The sequence below is a fragment of the Centrocercus urophasianus genome, unplaced genomic scaffold (assembly GCF_019232065.1).
Source record: "Centrocercus urophasianus isolate 14NV4802_14NV808 unplaced genomic scaffold, USGS_Curo_1.0 seq_16, whole genome shotgun sequence".
Lineage (NCBI taxonomy): Eukaryota > Metazoa > Chordata > Aves > Galliformes > Phasianidae > Centrocercus > Centrocercus urophasianus.
The window spans coordinates 30,910,634-30,931,867 of record NW_024884711.1 but is presented as its reverse complement, the minus strand read 5'-3'; the positions used below and the strand labels follow the sequence as shown (position 1 = coordinate 30,931,867).

The 21,234-nt window shown below is 40.9% G+C and overlaps 1 protein-coding gene across 1 annotated transcript in view; it reads right to left on the bottom strand.

Annotated features, from left to right (window-relative positions):
* Nucleotides 1–11,855, bottom strand: part of KIAA1217 (KIAA1217 ortholog) — a 328,197-nt gene extending 316,342 nt beyond the window's left edge. The window contains exon 1 of the mRNA XM_042816479.1: nt 11,839–11,855. The gene's annotated coding sequence lies outside the window, so the exon portion shown is untranslated. The remainder of the gene's footprint in view (nt 1–11,838) is intronic.
* Between the last annotated feature and the right edge of the window lie 9,379 nt (nt 11,856–21,234).

Genomic DNA, 21,234 nt, shown 5'->3' with positions numbered 1-21,234 from the left:
CTGTGCTGGAGCTATCAGCAGCCCTGACAAGGATGCTGGGGCATCATCAGACACCTCCTAACACACAACAGTTTGATGGCCATGCTACTTGCCAGACATTTTTCAGTGTGCTGCTATCGAGAGAGAGGACTCTTAATCACAGCTCTCCAGCAGATAATATTAAAGGAGAGGGCTGGATGATTTCTAGTCCATTAAAATCAGCTGAAGGCCATCACTCTTTCCCTCCCTCCACATTCCACACTGCTCCCCAAGTACCACTTTTTTTGAGATTTTTTCCACTCATTAAGTCTGCAGACCACCACTGTATTAGGACAAGCAAAAATCAGATGTCCTATCCTCAGGGTCAGTGGTGAAATGGGATGACCAGTTTTGGGGCAGCAACAATCACAGCTGTCTGATTTTAATCTATTAGTGCAAGACTACCACAGTTGTTTCCTTCTATTTCAGTTACCTTTTGGACACAAGGCTGGAGCTTAGCCAGGACTTAGCTTGCAGAGCATTGGTTTGCTAATTCAGGATCTAATTCTGCAATCTATAATTTAACTGACACTGAAGGCTTACTACAAATTAATGTTTTTAAAGAAACACAATATGCTTGAGATGTAAAATGTCCAATAGGCATCAAATTCTGAAAATATTCACTATATTGTTTACTTAGCATCTAATAACTACTCTTGGATGCACGAAAGAACTCATAAAAAGATCTTAAAGATACCACGTGTTATGGAGACATTAAACAAGTGATGCAGTCCTCCAGGGGCTGTGGTCATCACACTCACTGATTTTACTGATGCCTTTTTGCTGATTTTGAAGAGGTTTCAATTTCCTTAGAGAAGAAAAAAAAGGAAAAAACCATAACAACCACCATGATCTACAACTCATTTTCCTTCAAGTATTTCACAGACGTCTATTATGGCAAATTTGATTTATGAAAGGTGCCTGTGAATTCTACCTTTTCCTTTCCTTCCTATTCATATACCACAGCCATAAACCTAATCTTCTCTCCAAACCCCATTTTCCCACTAACATTTTCAAGAAATTACTGCATCAACAGCAGCCTGAGAAAGACACCCCTGAGGGGTGTGAAAACATAGAGGAAGAGAGTGGGGTACAGCCTGATTCATTTTCTTCTTGAACCCATTAATAGATCTCAATAAGTCAGCTTTAAAGAACACATTCTTACTGACCACAAGAAACCACAACATTGAAATGCTCACTCTGAGAGCCACGTGGAAATGAAATAGCTTCTTACAGCACAGCTTAGACTGGCACGCTGTCTAATGGGGAGTTCACAAGTGGCAGTGCAAGCACGCACTGCATTCACTGGTGTCACAAGTGAGCAGGACGTGTGGGTCTGTGCTGGGTATGGGGCCATGCCAGTGTCATCCCTCCTTTGTCAGTGGGGAGGCCTAAGGAGATGGAGGCAGCTCTTCTATACTGGCAGAAGCCAAACTTTTACTATTGTGTTGTCCTCAAAACAACCCAACGCACGTTTGTCACAGTGCTGCAGCCAGCAATTCTTCTGATTATGGTGAAGAGCCAACAAATTGATTTGAGGAGAACAGCACAGCAGCTCCACACATACAAACATCCCAAGGAGGAGCAATTTTTAATAAAACTCAATGTTCAAGCAAGCAGAATACAGAAACAATAAAATAGACCAGAAGAAAAACAGAATACATCTTAAATTATGAATGCATAAGCTCATGCTACCCTATGCTTTAACACTACACAGAGAGTAAATCCAGTTTTATTGGTTTTGTTGAGTGGTTGTGCCAGTAACAGGCACAAACTCAAGCACTCTCCAAGACAGCTTTTCACCACAAATAAATAAAAAAGAATTAAGATTAGCCAGAGATTGAAGTTTTCTATGCATTGACACAAATGAGGGCACTCTGGCACAAGGTTCAGTTGGAAGACAAAGTTACTTGAAGTTTCAGGATAGGGAATCCCTGCATTCAGATATGTATACCCACTGAAAGAGGTGTTGGTACAGGGACAGGTCGTGTTCTTAGCATTGCCCCAGTAGTCACAACCCAGCTCTGGGAAGAGCACGATCAGTGATGCCAAACTGGCACTTTCAGTGCAGCCCCATAGATTTCCCTGAGGTGAGAAACTGTGGTGCATATTGTGCTGTAAATAGAGTAGAGAATGGATTTGGAACTGGATTCCTCCAATCTCACATCCTACTTCCCAAGCTTTCTCTCTGCGGGTCATTACAATATGATGACATGCATTAAAAGTCATTATTTTTAGAGCACACAGGTTCAATAACCATGGAACACTATTACCAGTCCTTCAGAAGAAAGCCCCACATCAACATTCACATCTTTAATTCATGTGTTTTAGTGAGAATTAAAGCTCACAAACTTTAAGATTCCCTTAAGATACAATATTGATTGTATACAAGGATGAAAACTGCAGGAGTCCACATTGCTCTCAGGTTCCGGATGAACCAGACTGAGGGACTCTGGAAGCAGCCCTCCCTCCACACATAACCATGTATGTCAAGATTCTTCATGTCTTCTGCTCTAGATCATTTTGCTAAAGAGGCAGAAGAGGAAGGCTCCAGGTAGAACAGTTGCATTCCTTGCCTTGAGGACAGTTTTAAAGCTGTTCTTGTGACTATCAGAACATTTTTAACTCATGCTGCATCCAGGTAGAAGGCAACAAACACACATGAAAAAAGTACAAATATAACAGTGGTAGAGAGTGAGATGACTCACTTAAAACAAAATTACATATTCACTAATCATGCAAAATATTTCTGGTTGGCTTTTTTCCTATGTGCTTGGCAGGTGTTGCCTCTTTGGTCATAAAACTCATCCTGAGGGATGCAGACAGTATCTCTCACTATTTTCTGTCTCAGCCAGCAGCACAGGGCACCACTAAGGTGCTGGTCCATGACACTCCACGAGATAGATGTTCATGACCTGGCTTTTCACAGTCATTTTCTCTCTAGTCATTCCTCTGCTTTTTTGTAGCTATGAAAACAGTTGTCTTCTTATTACTAATCCATTTCAAACATCACACAGATTAAAACTGTAGTTTTAATCTATGCAGTACTTAATTTTCTGCTATAAATAAGGATGCATTTGAGCTAACTATCCTTTTCTGAGGGAGCTTCCTACCATATGCTACTGAAAAGGCTGTAGACGAAGAGGATGGAAAAACTCCGGAGAGCATTGCTTGTGACCGAGAGAAGGTTCAATGTGAGTTGAGAAAACAGTCAGCCACACGTACAGTGCTTTTAACAGGGTGCTGGGTGACTCAAGGTCAAGCCACCTGCAAGAGTTACCTCACAAATTCCAACTACCAGACACAAACTGTGCTTATCTGTGGCAAGTATACAACCAACGCTGAGTTTTACTTCTCCACTGCAGCAATGAATCTAATGAACAGCACTCAATGATTTTTCTCTTTAGAAGTCCCAGTTAAAGCTGTATGACTACAGCTTCATCAACATAAAATTACACATAAGAGTAACAAGCAGAAAAACTTTTGGCAAGTATTTTGCTATCATCTAAGCAATATTAAATGATGGTGAGCTGGCATTATTAATTAATTGGGCTGTTAATTTAAAAGCCTTCCTCGAGTGAAGTAGTAAGAGCAAATACTCATGCATATGCAGAGCATAAATTATAGAAGTGTAGTCTAAGATAGTTTTCTGTAATGCTAATCCACAATTTCCACTGCAGGGCTGAACCCATCCTATGCAGAGCCACTTGTTGACAACACTCAAATTGCACATAAGATGCTCAGCAACACTTAGTAGGAGACAGCACCCTTCATAAAAAGCACATTAAACTGTGCTCTAGGAATAACAAGGAACTGTAGTTACCAATTTTTACCTCTGAAGATCACTATCACATGTGATAGCATCATCACTTCCCTCACTAGGACTGCCTTTTTCCCCAATCCAGGAGCAGCCAGAGCTCTCTGCTTGGACAGGCAGTTCCCAGCAGAGCTTCTCCTCTTCTCACAGCACTCACTCCTCACCCTGTCTGCCAGAATCCAGATTTCTTTTAGCTACAGGATCATATGCTTTTTGATAAACTTGTTGTTGTTGTTGTTGACAGATGGACGAGGTTCAAATTCTTACTGTAGCCAGAGATGAATTTTTACAATTCATTGTCTCTGCTGCTTACTGCCTTGCTTTAATTACTTGAAAGGAAGAACTCTCGTGGAGTAAGAAGGAGTTTTCCAAATACATACAGGCCTTAAACCAAAATAAGCATATAAAATAAATATCTAACACGTTAACTAAACAAATAGTTTAGCTCCAGGTTTGTAACCTAGTTCCATAACTCTGTGCTGGCTCAAGTTTCTCTTTCATGTCCCAGAATAAAGGGTTGTGGAAGCTGAGGGACTACTTGAAGGAGCTATCTGCAGTGCTATCAGCATCATATCTTTTCCCCTCGAGTCTCACAATATCATCTGGCTCTTTCAAAGCCTTAGTTCTTGAAGTCTGGTGTTTGCAGAAGCAGAACACTTCTGAAAAGCTCACACAAATAACAATGGGCTACTAGCTCTTTATATTTAAAAATAAAAACTTTGAAAGCTGGTAGACAGATTTATACTTTTGCTCAAATTCTCTTGCATTTAAAAACCTTACTGTTTTTATTTCGTATTTATACTCTTCTTGGAGTGACAAGCTTGTAATAGCAAATAAACTTCCAAAATACCACAAATATGTAGTAAAAGCCCACAGTAGTGTGGTGCTGCCAAGCAGGCCAACCTTGGTTCACAGGCCATAAATCATACACCCACGAGCCACAGGCACCCTTCAGTGTACCTCAGAAAGCAGGGCTGTGCATCACAAAGGGCTGTGGGATTTGGGGCCCGTTGCCACCTACACTGCCATGTGGCCCTCAGCCTTATTTTGCTTCCAAGAGCATGGCTGCACCGCAAAGGAACAAGAACTACAGGCAAATCCAGCCCAGATCAACAACATTTGTAACTTCTGTCCTTTATTCTTCTTTCACTATAGAGCCTTTGTAGGTTCCAGTCTAGTTCTCAATGAAGCAACTGTTTCAAGAAAAGGAGGAAAAAACAACCGAGAAAAGCAGAAAGTCCAAGGGGTGGGGAAAGCCTTAGACCAGAAAGAGAAGTGCAATCCAAGAAAAATCTATCCTTTTTTCTCTTCTTCTTGATTTCCCAGAAAAACCAAAAACAGCTGTTCTAATTTGCTCTTCCCATAGCACTGCTCTTGATCTATTTCCTGATGTTACTCCCATTTTTTCCTCTCATTTACTAGTTTGTGATCTTTCATTCCTTTATTATATAGACAAGAAAGAGCAACAGATAATTGGAGCATTTTTCATCCTGTTAAAAATAATTTTCAAGACAAAGTCCCTACAAGCTTCCTCCAACCATAAATATAACCTTCTACACCTCAAATTCAGCGTGTTCCACTTGCTGATTTAGGCTTTGAAAACTACCTGGATTTAGTGTTATTGAAAACTAAAGAAACAAAAAAAAAAAAAAAAAAAAAAACCACCACAGAAAAAGCACATACTATTTCAGAAATATTTTCTAGCACAGTGATTATTGTTCAACATTCACATCCATTTCTTTGTGCTCTGCAGCTATGACTACATTTTGTGCATTCTTTATAACTCTTGATTAATTCAACAGAGAAAGAGTGGACCATAGGGAATCTTTGTACTGAGGATATTTCTCCTGTAGTCACACTGGTTTTGCAAACTTACCTGTTTTTACATTTTCCCAAGATTTTCAATCTCACCATCAAAATCCCTGCACTGAATCTTTTTTCTCTTGGAATTAGATAGTGGTTATTGGATACTGGTTGGATATTAGGAAAAAATTCTTCTCAGAAAGAGTGGTAATGCATTGGCACAGGCTGCCAACTGAGTTGGCTTCTGGAGGTGTTAAGAAACATGTCTGTGTGGCACTGAGGGACATGGTTAGTATGTACAGTGGAGATGATTGGACTAGGTAATCTTAGTGGTCTTTTCCAACCTCAATGATTCTATGAATGCTGGTATACATAAAGGTGTACTTTAAAAAGAAACACCCTCAAGCTACCGCTACCTGCTACATTTTATAGCATGCTGTCTGGTCTTTGCGCTGTCCCCCCATATGCTCTCTTGTATGCAACTAGTACTAGACAGCCCTGCATACTTGTCCCTCACCAAACACTTAAAAGACAAAAGTTAATAAATAATGCCTCCCCCTAACTGTCAAATGGCAAATAATCTCTATGTTAATCAACAGTAGCACAGTTCATGGCAGAAATGGAAGGAAGCTGCAACAAAAATCCCAATGATCTATGGATATTAACTGACACCACCTAGGCTGAGGACAGTAATGGGAAATGCATTAGCAGCTTTCCAGCAAGTCCCTTGGCCCTCCTGATAGACAAAAAGCAGCAGGAATATTTCAGTCTCAGAAGAAGTTGAAAGGCTTGGAGGTAAAAGCACAACCAAACTGAAAATCCACAGAGAAGCTGGTGTTCAGACACGAAACAGAGAGGGAGCTTTCAGGAAGAACAAAACAAGGTTTTGCTAGGAATAAAACACTCTGTAGAGGACAGGCTGTGCACAGCTCAATGCATCCCATTCTCCTGAAAATACTGCTGGACAAAAGAGGAACAAACACTTCAGTGGAAGAATACAGAAGTGAGAAGTTGGTCCCAAGATCAAACAACTGACTTTTGACATTACATAAACGAGATCAGCGTGAGGCCACCAGGCCACCTGAGATGATGACAGACTCTCACAGAATTCAATATCCCCAGAAGATACCAACTGATCGTCACCTGGTGGACCGTGAACAGACAACGCATCTCTACAGCAACAAGAAATCTGTCATGGTAGAGAGTTCCTTCCCCATGTTCTGAGATTAACTAGATGGATTTAAGCTTCAGATATTGGAGAAGTCAGATATGTTTCCCCAGTCACATGTCCCATTGCTAAAAGTATGCATTCTTTAGCAGTTCTCAGTGGAAGAATTAGTCGTTCTTCCTTTTAAGTTCACAAAGGACCAAAATTCATCCTCTCCCATTCTAGACAAACATAAACATCCTGAAAGGAAAAATTAGGTTGTCAAAGTCTAGGAAAGCTTTACAGATAATGACAAGGAATAAAGAAATCAAGAGGCTCCTCAAGTCACTATCTCAGCAGAGGACTGGCAATACTCCTGTCTCCCAAAGAGGGCCCTGTAAGTCCTCCTAAATAAAGAGAGTTAAAATGAAGAGAACATATTAACAACTTTAGGCAAGATGGCAGAAATCAATACCCAGTTGGGTGAGATTATACCAAGATGAACCTGCCTTGAAAATGGGTATAGATTCAATGCTTAAGAATAAATGTGATGCACTGGGACTCACCACAAGGTACCATAGTTTTATTTTACTAATACTTCACAGATCATGCCAAGTGCTCAGCAAGTGCTGGCCCAGTCTCTGAAGACAATCTGAGGGGGTTAATTGGCCTCCTTATTGGGATTTAATGAAAGAAAAAAGTTTGACAACTTGGGAAGGAGGGAGTAGAAATAATATCTCACAGAAAATAAATGTAAGTACTCAACTGAAATAGACATATATGTAGGTAGCCGTGAAAGTAATGCCTCCTTTTTATTTCCACAGAAACTACAACAGATACAAAGAGCACCATGACACTATTTCATGAAGCAAATTCTCAGCTACAAGACGTTATTTTTCAGCATAGTCACCACTATTAGCTGATTTGTTCAGATGAGCTGATCAAAACACTATTCATTTTGTGGTGTAACAACTGTGCATAGCCATCCAGAATGTGGCTTGTCCTTCACATCACTTCTGCCTCTGCTGAAATGCACGTCACCACTTCATTGTGCTCACATCCACTGTCTGGTCTCCAGAAACGCTCAGCAAGTGTCAGTGAGTTGGGTTGGTGCAAGTATCAGGCACAATTTTTTCTACATGAAGGAATTCAGTTTCACACCTTTGCTTCATACACACTTTCATGTCAGACATCATTCTGTCAGACTGCCCCTCTGCTGCCATCTGTCACACAGCAAAAAAATATAACAGAATATTGATGGGAAGGTTCCAACTCTATTGCTATACCACCAACATCCACCTCTGACATTGTGGGCCAACATAATAAAATAGGAGGCATTACTTTTGGAGTAGCTCTCACAGAAATTTTCATCCAAAAGATGCTACAGTAGTAGAACTAAGGCACCAGTAAGTGGTAGAAAATGAAAGGAGGAACATGTGGATTCTTCTTCAAGGCTGTATCCAGCATTTCAGGATCCAGGAACATCTGAGAGCTACTACTTGATGTTTATCACAAACACCGAATTAGGTAAAAAAGGATCTTTGTGTTCTTATTTCTAATAAACCATTTGACTCTCTTATGAATGTGCAGTTTTCAGAAGAATCATTTTTGTAAATTTAACTTACAAATATGAGGATGGCTGCAGAAATACAGACTTGCTCTCAGTGCCAAAACCCTTGATTTGCCAGATCTGAGATGAAATCCAGACTGACCAACTATGTTCACATATTTTCATGTGTTGCTTATGTAATGAACAGAGTACAGATAAGAACAAACTAATCACTTGTTCAGGATGCAGTTCCTCCCATACAGCATAATCACCTCATGTGAACACCCACAAAACAAGCATTCCACCACAGAATGAGCCAAGCTTACAGTCATCCCAGAAAGGAAGGAATGAAGGAAGAAATAAAAGAAGTGCTACACTATCAAAATGTTCTCTCTTGATTAAATTTAAAGAAAGGTGAAAGCAAAAATGAAATGCAGAAAGCCTACAGAATGCATGCAAAGAACAAGAAGAGCAAACAGTTCTTAGAACAACATACTGACAAAGACAAATATATTTAGCAAAAGAATTCTGACTTACTCATGTCAGGAAATGAAAATCATACACTGGGTACTTCTGCTTTTCTTATGCATACAAAATTTAAAAAAAATAGAAATGCAAGTTGAAAATGCCTTTACGAGAAGTCAAGAAAAGCCCATTTCCAAGTTGGGCACTTGCAGTAAGATACCAAAAGAAAACAGGTGTGACAATAAAGACTCAGAGGGAGAATCAGAAGCAAGACATAACCATGTGAGCCAGAAACACCTGCACTTTCTTTTCCTTTAGGAAAACAAACAAACAAAAAACCTGGATTTGAAAATCAGGAGTAAACGTGAAAACACATTCTGAACATGCAGAATTTCCTAAGGCATACATCTATTGCAGCAAACCAAACATATGTGCTGTGCATCCGAAGCAGCAATGCTAATGAAAATAAAGAGCAATAAACAACCACAAGACTGCCTTCAATCTCCTCATTTTCACAGGGTTCTCCAAATACAGCTCTGGGAACAGTATAAGGGGGGAAGACACAACAGTATCGTGGCAGCCAGAGTTGTTCAGCAACCCTTACCCAGATCGACAGCCATTGCAATGGTCTTGTTTCAGCTCATAAAATTCACTGGGCTGCACTGGAGACGAGGAAAAGCTCCAACACAGCACTGGGAATCCAGGCATGTAGGGAAGAGGCTGGAACCTGCAGCTTCACTCCACCAGGATAAACATTTCCATTTTCAGATTAGGTTGCCCATAATGATGTTTTAGTTTGGTATTACCAAGCTAGTTTTAACCAGTTACTAGTACATGCAAGAGTCAGCCTCCAGTGAATGCCAGTAATGGCTGGATTGAAATCAACTGAGCCTAAAAAACCTATGCTGGAAGGTGCTCACACATGAAAGCAGCATGAAAAGCAATTATGAGGCATATTTCTACTGAATTAAACCATCCTAGTCTAAATAATAAGTCCACAATCAACTGTTGAGAGAGTTTTAGTTCTCTGAAAAAGATACACTTTAAATATATACTCAGTGTTAGAGGGATGTGAATCATATTTGAAGGGAGAGACTGAGATATCCTCTTTCCAGACACCACTTCAAAGCTTTGCTGGCTCCTAGCTTGAGTTAATAGCAAAACCTCAAACAGGAGACCACTTGCAAATGCTAAATCTACTAAAAAAAATAGAACTAAAAATTGCAGCACTTCAGATTCAAAGGTGCCTGGCACAGGCTCAGATCCTGGCCCTCAGAACTGCAGCCATAAGAGTGAGGTGAATTTAAACTCTATCTATAGGCAGCCAGTATAATGAATGCAAAGCATGATGAACAGAAACAGTTTCAAACACTTGGGCTACCAGCAGTGGTTTGGCCCCAAAATCCTGGTGACAAGGTAACTCGGCAAACCAGACCTCAAGGTAAGAAGAGCAAGAACTGTCGCACTGCACTGCTTAGAGGTGAGTGGAAGTCAATCCCTCCAGGGAGGCAGAGTAACCTCTTGTCCTGAACACAATTTCCTGAGCAGAACATGACCAGAAGTTAAATGACTGTTGCTGATCAGTTGGGACAAGAAGGGACAACTGGTTAACAGCATGACTTTGGAAGGTCACTTCCTGAGAATAGGTAATTTCAGTATCAGCAGCGTCTTCTCCCATTAACTCAGACACTGACAATGGCTGTCAGTCACTGCCTTGTTTAGCTGATGCTTACTAAAGCATATTAGTAGACCAAAACCGCAAATATTTGGCCTCAGGGAATTTGAAGTATGAAAATGCATTCTTGTCAGAGTCTAAATTAAATCCAAAGGGCAACAATCCATCAGTAATCTGCAATTTTCCTAAACCAGAAATCTGAAGAACCATCCCAGCATCAGCCTGTGTTATCTATATAAATCAGTATAATTTCTTCTCAACTCAGCCTGGCATATTCAGGCTCCAGGCTATCCAAGAGGATTCAGCCAGTCTGTTCTTAGCTGTAGAAAATCAAAGACAGTATTTCTTTACTTCAGATATCTCTTTCCTGCCCATATATGCAATTAACAGAAGTCATGAGATGCCAGTCAGCACTTCAACTGTCTTTCCCTCTGACATATAGTACAGATGAATTAGTTCCTAAAGATTCCCGATAGACCCAAAAGGCTTCTTACCAGGGCTACTGGGAGAAGCATCTGGGTCCAGAAGTCCACAGTTACAAAAGCTGATAACCATCCATAAACCAACAACCACTGGCACACAAATGTTAAGGTTGATTCACAAAGACAGGAATTGTAAGCAGTATTTGCTGTAGTTCAGCAAGACATTCTAACAGATATACTGACCTATACACTGATAAAACCACAAAGAATAACCCAATTCCTAATCAGGCACAGAAAATGGCCAAGTGTCTTTCTTACATGGCCAGACAGGAGGTTTTATCCACCCACTGCACCTTTAACTTGCAAAAAGGCAATAATTCAACAGGCGTATCACATAGGAAGTAATTACTCCAAGACAGGTAGCATCACCTAAAATTATTTAGTAGTACGTGGCAGATGTGATGAGACTCAAGATGTGTGAAGGAAATAAACACTGATGGTGGCAGAGAAGGCAGTGATGTTCCAGACCTTTGCCATTTTATAAGAGAGGGAAGCAAGAGCATGTACTAAATGCACCTCTTCTAAACTGCCTTCCCCACCACACCACTTCTGTTTTGCACTTGGTAAAGGGTCAACTCACCATCCTAGTGACCATATCCATCTCCTGCCAATTCAGTCACAATATCCTCCCCATTCAATCCCCGCACAGCCACCTCTCTGAAGGAATCTCTCTTAAGGACACAAGAAATAAAAGAAAGTGCATGTGCATCTCCACCCAGCAGATACTCTTCCAAAGTACACTAAGCCAGGAGAGCACAGCAAGAAGGGGCTGACAAAGCAGTCCACATTACCAAGTCTGTCCCAGCTACCAGGAAGGCCCATCTGACCACATGATATGTGTAAGACAGTGCTGCCCACGTTGCAGACAGCTGTCACACTTACCCAGTTCCCTACAGGGCAGTGCCACGCTCCAGCGAGGCGGCCGGGGACCTCTGCCATGAGGCATTCCGGGGCATTGCAGCACCGTGCCTTTGGGAAACCTACAACAGGAAAAAGGATTTTAGAGTCCATGTGACAAAGCCCCTTTCAGAAGCAGCAGTTACATCCTTCCTGGCAGCTGCAGCATTGCCGCAGCTTTAAACGCTGCACACAACAATCATCAAGGTTGACTAACCAAAAAAATTGTTTGTTAAAATGCAATTAAAGCTGGCAGTACGAGCAGTTTAGCAGCTATACACACCAAAAATATTGCAATAGTCACAAAATCAAATATTTTTAACCCAGTAGTGACATCCCACAACAGGTGTCAGCAAACAGATGATCAGACTTTTACAACAGCAGCTGCCCTTCAGTGTTTGGCCACAGTGCTGAGTTGACATTTGCCCAAAGTGAACTCCAGGCATTCATATTAGCATCTTTTAGCTTTATTTTACCAACATCTATCTCCAAGTTTCAAGATTTTAAATAAGACCTTTACATAAAAAAGAAGGAAGGACAAAAGGAACAATCCCAACAAACTGGAATGTATGAATTTAATCATTAACTCTGCAATTAATGCAATTTAAGTTCACAGGGATTATGCCTGGAAAAAATAAGCCTTACCAAGGTTCCAAGTCTAACAAAATCTGATTTATAAACATGAAATTATTCCTTTAACCCACATCTGACTGCGGTTAAAGTCACATTTCCTAAACTTAAGGCCAATAGTGCATATTCAAAGTTTGGCAGGTTGATAATTACAGCACATTTTCTTCCAAAACTCTAAAACAAAAATATATATATTCTTGAGAACACTGCTTAATAGTAGGTGACAATGAATGCTGAGTTTGCCATATACAAAAATAACTGTCTGCATTAGTGAGAGCTATCCAAAGAGAAAGCAAGATGCAGAACTCCAGAACCTGCTAGTTTCTATTTCATTGCAATACAGTGCAGCAACGCGTTGCCTGACAGCCACACCAAACCACACAAGAGCCCAGAGAACCCACAGAACCATGCCCGGGATTCACATGGCTGACACGCATGAGGGTGCACAGGTCAGCAAACCAGGAGGAACAGCAGCCATAGGGGGTGGCTGGAATTATTGCTTCCAAACTGAGAACGTTGCTTATTGAAACTTGAATACAGCCTACACTTGACACAATCAAAATCTTTTGCATAGTTATTATTTCATTAAATTAGATTAGCTTTCTACGTAAGTGACAAACTGATTTTAAAAAATTCTTTATCTGACGATTGCTGTAGTTTGAAGAATGAAGTATGTTCTCCTCATACAAAACAGAAGAGATTAAATTGCTTGAATGCAAAAGATAGCTCAGATTCAACCAGAACTGTGCCCAGCAACTCTGCAATAATTGCATACAGAACATAAACATACTTTGTTGAGAACTCATAATATCTAATCAGCTATAATTGTAAATTTTATTATCCATTTGTAAGTTACCAAGGGAGCCAACTAAAGAACATGAAATGCAAAATAATACTCTAGCTGGGATATTTTATTAACATGAAGCTTCTACCCACCCCCTTTCCTAATGCCTACAAGGCTACTTTTCTTCTGAATGTATTTTAATTGTTAGCTTCTCTTTGAAGGTATTTCAACTACAATGAGAGAAAGGCTCCAAAGAATTCTTATTGATGTGCTATTTTTCCAAACAGTTCTTTCATATTGTCTACAAATGTGTATGTTGGGATACAGATTTTCTGTTCATGTGCGTTTCTGTTTCAGAAGAACATCAATATTCTCACCAAGTGACAAGCTATCTGGAAGTTTCTGAACTGACTACATCAGCACTTTGCACCTCTCCTCTGCAAGGCTCCTCTCCTGGGCAAGCACATTTGCTAATGCACATCATCCTCCAAACTCATCTCTGTTACCACTTATTTCTCAAATTCACACCCATTCTGAAGTCTCAAACCACTGCCAAGAACCACGCTAACACCTGGGTCTGGTGGGTACTGCAAAAGAGAGCAGATGGTGGGCACCTCACACTTGGAGTAACCAAAAACCACAGGTTTTAAGGGACGCTTCCAACATCACCCCATGTCGTGTCTTCCCTATTATGGCATTTTTTCAGTGTTTAAGGTTCCACCATGACAAGGACACAATAGTAAGGCAATGTGCGGCACACAGCACAGCCCAGGCCTTTGTCTCCCAGCCCATTGGCCATGGGCAGATATTTCAGTGAACTATTTGCAAAACCTGTAAGCTGAGCTACTCAAAACCAAATATAAGTCAGCGGAATAATACAAAAAGAGAAGCAAAATGCAATGACCTGGATATAGATAAATGTTGAGATTTTGGATTTTTAAAAAAAGTTTAAATATGGTTGTTCAAAGCCAGGAATCAAGTGAACAATAGCCCATTTACACCAGCTCTGACACAGGAGCTACATGAAAGCTAACAAGGAGAAAGAGCCAGAGGTTCACTCTGTTCCACATCTTGACTCTGTTGATAGCTGGGAGGAAGGAAAAAAAGTTTGCTAAGGAATCAAGCCACAATTAGCAGTTTTGTTGACACAAGTAGCCACCTTGTACGCTAAAAATGCTTTTTTACAACCCTAAAATAGTATGACAAAGTGAAAAACAAGGAAGCATCGCTTTTCTGAAAACAGCAGCTGACAATTTTATACAGTGAGGAAATGCTATTTTATAGTAACGACTGCCATATCAGCAATACAGTAAAGTTAACATATTGACACTGACAGAGATCATCTCTGCTCTCCATTAATCTGCATTCTTTACAGATGGTTATTCATGAAAATTAAGCGTGAAGCTGAAAGGTTATCTATGGCCATATTAGCAAACATCTGCTTGTGATTCTGGTTTCATGTTTGCATGCTATTCTTGGAAATGCAACCATTTTCGAGAAGTACCAGATGTGACCAAGTGTTCTTAATCGTAAAATATTCATTTTAGCAAGATAAAAGTTCACTGAAAGAGCAGGGCCACAAGAGAGAGCACATTCTCTGAACACAAGCATAGCGACTGTTTTTCACTGCTATTGCCACTGCATACTCCAGGGGAAAAGCATTTCTGAAGAGGAAAAAAAGCAATTTATTTAGTGCGCCACTACAGATAATCACTCTTCATTTCTAAATATGAAGCACTGAAAGAAATAAACATGAACTTGGTTTCAACCTTAAAGCAGTGACATTGCACATTGCATGAGGTGAGCTATCTATTTGTTGTCCTGCAGCGGGATTTGTAGTTAGTTAGCCTCACGTGGTGGGAAGCAACCTTCTGCAAGGTGACTCTGGGGACCTTGACTTACTCCCAGGTGACCCCACAAGATCCCACGCCACCCACAGTGAGGAAGGAACAGATAACTTTGGGCTGGAAGGCACTCCAGGCAGCAAGCTCTCAAGGGAGGCTATATGAAGAAATTGACGTAGGTTGAATAATTGGTTTAATTCTTTTAGAGCTTCACTATGGTTAACCTAGTTCCTAAAAAAGGTTTCTGTCCCCTCAAAACATTGTCCTTCATTTGACTGCTATGGTCTCTAGAGGAGTAATGCTGCTAGTTCAAAAGAAATCTGTAGATAAAGGGTCAACATGATTGCATTTTGTAACACAAATCCATATACATCCATCTAGCTCCATGCATATACATACAGACAAGCACGCACACAGATTCTGTTTACAAACTCTCACAGACTCCCTTCTTTGCCAAGACAGCACTTTGTGAAATTACACATAAGAAAGGAATATCATAATGAAATATTAGAGTGAGGGATTATGAGGTCAGTCAGCAGCATTTATTGTTCAGATGTGAAGATCTTTTTACAGAGTGGCATTTTAAATAAGGGGTCCTGAGTAACAACAACAAAATCACCACCAAGAACATACATACAGCACCATCACCACCACCAGCAACAACCAACCACCATGGCCACAACACAGCCAAACACTTCCAGAAGCTCAGACTGCTTGTGCTTGGTTTGGAAGCTCTGGTGAAACACTTGTGCAAAAATGTGCCACACATTCCTCACAATCTTTCAAGGAACACAATGCCAAGTGAAGACTCAAGGGTATTTATCAAAGGGGCTCAGCTTTCCCATGCGTTATATCACAACAGAATGCTGCACTCCCAGCCTTATCTTCAGTCTGCAGTTCTTCCAGGATTTTTTTATTTATTTTTTAATTAGTTCATAGATTTAATTTAATTTCAGACTGGCTAAGTGATAACTCTCATTAGGTATAAAATAAAACTGAAAGTGAGGATCACAGATGTGTGCTATTAGTTGATGCTGTTCACACACCCTTTTATGTGAGGAAGACTGATCATCACAAACACCAAGCATTAAAATGACATAAACCACCCCTTTATGTAGAGAAGAGGGATTTTGATTTGAAAGACTACTGTTTCTTAAAATATCAACCTGTTCCCTTCACGTTCAGTATATTCTCCAAATACATGTTTCGCATTTTGAAGACTTCTCCATTAGAGGAAGGCATTTCTTAAACAAGTAAAATTCTCATATTACAAGGCTCCTTGTGCTGGAGTTAAAAACTACAAAGATGGTAAGTCTCATCATTAGTAAGACTGAGTTAAATCATTATTCTGAATCTCCACTGTCATTTTTTAAATTAAATTATTCATTTAGAAAACATACATTACTGAGTTTTCAATCCGTAGTATACATTTTCTATTACTGCATATGCGATTTCCCTCTAAGATACTCATCTTTAACTTCGGAATCTTTTTCTCTTTCAAATATTTGTTAAGTTACTTTGGATACACAAGAGTCCTTTGGTAGATTCTTATAACCTCAGAAGTGCTCAGGCCATACAGCTTCTTGAGGTGATCAACAACTATATGGATAGGGAATAGACATTTCATTTCAAGTATGAAAATTGAGAAACTAAAATATTCTTGTGCTGGTTTTTCAGTATATCAAGAAACTGCAACAAAACAGTAGAAATTGTTATTTTTGCATTCTAAGGATTATAAGCCCCCCTCCCACTACCTCCCAACCTTCTCCTCCCAGCATTGAGATGGGATTTCTTCCCTGAAGCACAAGAACTTGCACAAGGGCTAAATTATGCAGAAGTGTGCTGGGGCATACAAGAGGCAGGTCCAAGAAGGGGATTCTTGGAGCTACAACACATTAAACTACATAAAATTAAAATAAGTTTCAAAATATGTAAAATAAATTAAATTTCAACAATTGGATAAGCTATGAAGATATTATAAATTTGTGTGGTTTATGTGGTTTAACTGGACATAAGCCAGCAATGTGCCCTTGAAGCCCAGAAAGCCAACCATATCCTGGAGTATTTTGTCCAGATGTGGAGTCCATCCTCCTTAGGACAGGACAGACATGGACCTGTTGGAGCATGTGCAGAGGAGAGCTACAGCAGTGACCCCAGGGATGGAACACCTCTCCTATCAGGAGGGTGGGAGGACAAGGGGAAATGGTTTCAAACTTAAAAGAGGGGAGATTAAGATTGGATATAAGGAAGAAACATTTTGCAATAAGGGTGATGAGGCACTGGCACAGGTCGCCCAGAGGTGGTGGAAGACCCATCCTCAGAGACATCAAGGTCAGGCTGGGTGCAGCTCTGAGCACCTGTTCTACTGTTGGTGTCCCTGTTCATGCAGGGGAGTTGGACAAGATGTCTTTTAAAGGTCCCTTCCAACTCAGTTCTATGATTGATTCTAAACAGTCTCTGTTGCTCTTTAGCATTCTTCAGGACAAAGGAGGACCTTTACTGAGCTCCTCTCGCAGAAGAGAGAAAAACAAAACAAAACCCCATTTATTTGGAGTGTGGAGAACACTGTGTGAAAACTTATTTTCATTCTGGATTGTCTGGCACAATCTGCTAAGGAAGGGAAAGAATCAACGAGAGCAGTGTTTGAAGTATTTACATCACTCTACTTCATATCTTCGCATCTTAATTTTCTGCTTCCTCAGTGCCCTTTACAGATGTTTGTCCAGAAATTTTGAAATGTCAACCACAAAAATAAAGCTGGGAAGAAAAAGTAACATTTCCTCATTCATTAAAATTAGCCGGCAACCGCAGCGATGTGCCGCGTGAAAAGAGCCTCTTGTTCTGCCCGGCACACAATGCCTCGCGTAACCTTTCAGCCCCTCGGATGCATAGAACAGCATTGATCGCAGAGCCCCGAGAAACAAGGAGCTGCAGAGAAGGGAGCACAGCCACAGCCATTCTGCAGAGCGCAGATCCCGTCCTCTGAGCACAGCCAGAGCCCAGCGCGGAGCTCCCTCCCGTGGCCGCAGGCGGAGACCCTACGCATCCATCCCGGGCTCCAGCGGGGGCAGTGGGTGCTGCCCCCCAACCTGGGCCGCACATCTCATTCTTTTCCTTCTGTCTCTTCCTCCCGCAAACGGGAGTGCGATTTGCTTCTTCCTAGGCAAGGAAATTTAAAGCGATTCATCACTGCGCTAGATGCGAGTGAATGGTCTGATTCATTGTGAATGATATAAAGCATTCAGAGGTCTGGGCTTTATTGAGCAATCCAGAGACCCAGTGCTGTGCCAGACACCATAAAGAGAATCCCATGAAAGAACTGGTTACAAGCTTTATGAAATTACAGAAGTACAGCGAGTTATAGGAACCCAGCATCTGCCCGAGCAACTTTTTTTCTTAAGCATAAACAGTGCCTTCAAATTAGTTCGTAATAATAATAAAAAATTGACCTCACTGTAAATCTATACCTACAACTAACCAAGAAAGGGACAGAGATTTTTTTTTTCCAGATAATCACAGAGGAAGTATTTCTTGTATTTAGAGAACACACTTTTCAAATTAAAAGAAAGTTAAAACAATTATTAAGAATTAATAATAATAATAATGTTAAGAATTAACACGTTCACTGCATCATTTGTAAACTTTCAGATGTCATACTGCAATTTCAATCATATCAGAAGCTAACAAACTGCCTTGGGTTCCTGAAGCAGTACAGTTCCAGACAAACAATTCCATTGCAGGTTGTGCTTGGTTAACATTAAAACAAGCATCAAAAGGAAGAATCTCACACCTTAACTCATGTAATGGAATCATAGAACTATTTGAGTTGGAAAGGACCCTCAAAGGTCATCTTGTCTGACTCCCCTTCATGAACAGGGACACCAGGGACAGTTCAACCAGGTGCTCAGAGCCCCAGCCAGCCTGACCACGAGTGTCTCCAGGGATGGGGCATCCACCACCTCTCTGGGCAACCTATGTCACTCTCACTGTAAAAGACTTTTTCCTTATATCCAGTTTAAATCTCCCCTCTTTTTGTTTGAAACAGTTTCCCTTTGTCCTATCACAACAGACCCTGCTAAAGAGTCTGTCTCCTTCTGTCTCCCTGCAGGTACTGAAAAGCCATTATTAGCTCTCCCTGGAGCCTTTTCTTCTCCAGGCTGCACAGCCTCAGTTCTCTCAGCCTGTCCTCACGGGGAAGGTGTTCCATCCCTGGGATCATTTTTGTGGCCCTCCTCTGGGCAGACTCCAGCAGGTCCACGTCTCCTGTACTGAGGACTCCACATCTGGATGCAGTCCTCCAGGTGAGGCCTCAGAGAGGCAGGATCACCTCCCTCACCCTGCTGGCCATTCTGCTTTTGATGCAGCCCAAGTTTTCACCCCAGCATTTTCCTTCACTGAGCTCCATCCCTCAGAGCTGAACTAGGAGCAGTGTGCAACCCCTGGCTTTTCAGTAGCTATGTCATCTACCTGCTTGAGGATAGATAACGCTGCTTATTAGCATGCTGACTGCTGATGCATTCATCATTAATGCACTACTGAAAATGGTAGCAGTGAAAAAATTCACAGTAAGGGAGATGAGCATGCAGACTGCACAGCCAGAAGCCAAATGAAAACTCAGTGGCAGACACTCACCAGTCCATTGCTATCAAACTAAGAAAAGCAATGGCTCTGTGCTTTCCTGCTCCTGCTCTCGTGATATAATAGCAGATACCTTCATCATATTCTGTGCTGCCAAGAAGCCAGTGCTCGCTGGGAACTGATGAGTAGTAATTCCCCACACCACAGCTCCACAGCACCTACATCAGAAGAACTGCTGGTCTAAGTGCAGCAAGATGCAAGTTGACTTAATGACTGAAAGGGCTTCCAATAGCCTGCTTGTCTTTGACCTAAGACGACCTGAACCGCCTGTAATCAGGTCCCACACTCCAAAGGAGCAGAAGTGACTCAACAAATCAATGTTGGCTTTTCCAGGCACACGAAGCGAGACAAAGCCTCAGCGCCAGCTCCCAGCGTCTGCCTCACATAACACTTTGCAAGCGACAGACTTTGGACTTCTCACACACCCACTACTTGGCAGTGCTGCAGATTCTAAATGCCACAGAGACGGCATGTCAGGCACAGCCCCACACGCAGCATTTCCTCACTCTGTTCTCCTGCCCCAGGAATTGGCATTTTGGCTCAGCTGTTCCCAAAGGGGACTTCCCCAGCACCTCAGTGGAATGCCCATCTTAGGGCCTGGCTCTCTTCTCCTTGAAGCAAAATGTAAAACCTCCCAATAGGTGGCAAACAGCAAAGGCAAGATCTGACACTAATGTACACCCCAGCCATACAGATTGAAGAAACCAACAAATCTTTCCCACTCAATTGGACCTCCATATTATTTCAGCTTCTAGAAAACAATATTATGAAGTTAAGCACAGATTAATGAAAACTGATTCCGTAGATAACACTTTGTATTTTACTAATTTTGTTAGTTTTTTTTTCCGTGTTCCAATTAAATCCAAAATATTCTTTATTACTGAGAAGAGATAAGGTAAATAATTTTGAGAAGAGCATCTGCTGAATACTGTTGTTTTCCTCTATGGTTTCTGAAGAAAAATGCTTGAAAAGCAATTTATGTATAAAATGCACTTTGTCTTCATACAGCTTTTGCCTGGTCTGAAATAAAATAATGAATTGTTCCTACTGGAAGCCACCCAGATCACAAACCAAAACTCTTTTCTTATTAAGAACAGAAAAAGATTTTTGTTTGCAGAGAATCACAAAAATATAGGCTAGATTTTATGACTTTGTGATAAACATTAACTTCGCTAAATTAAAAAAAGGACCGCATTCATTTCAATCCCCATATTAGGAAAACAATGTTTCCTTTTTATGGCTATCTATTACATACTAGCTGAATTTCAATAATCAATTGTAATTCAGCACCATATCATCTATTTATATCCGCCACTCTCAGCCAACTGCAGATTACTGCACTCTTGAGAAGTTTGGCCAGGATTTCAGCAGAGCTGGCAAACGCAGGCTGGCAAGCTCTGCGCCAATTAAAGCCTCTATAATGACTATATCAGCATGTATGAAACTGGAAATGTGACTGGACAAAGCACAAACACCATACATTCA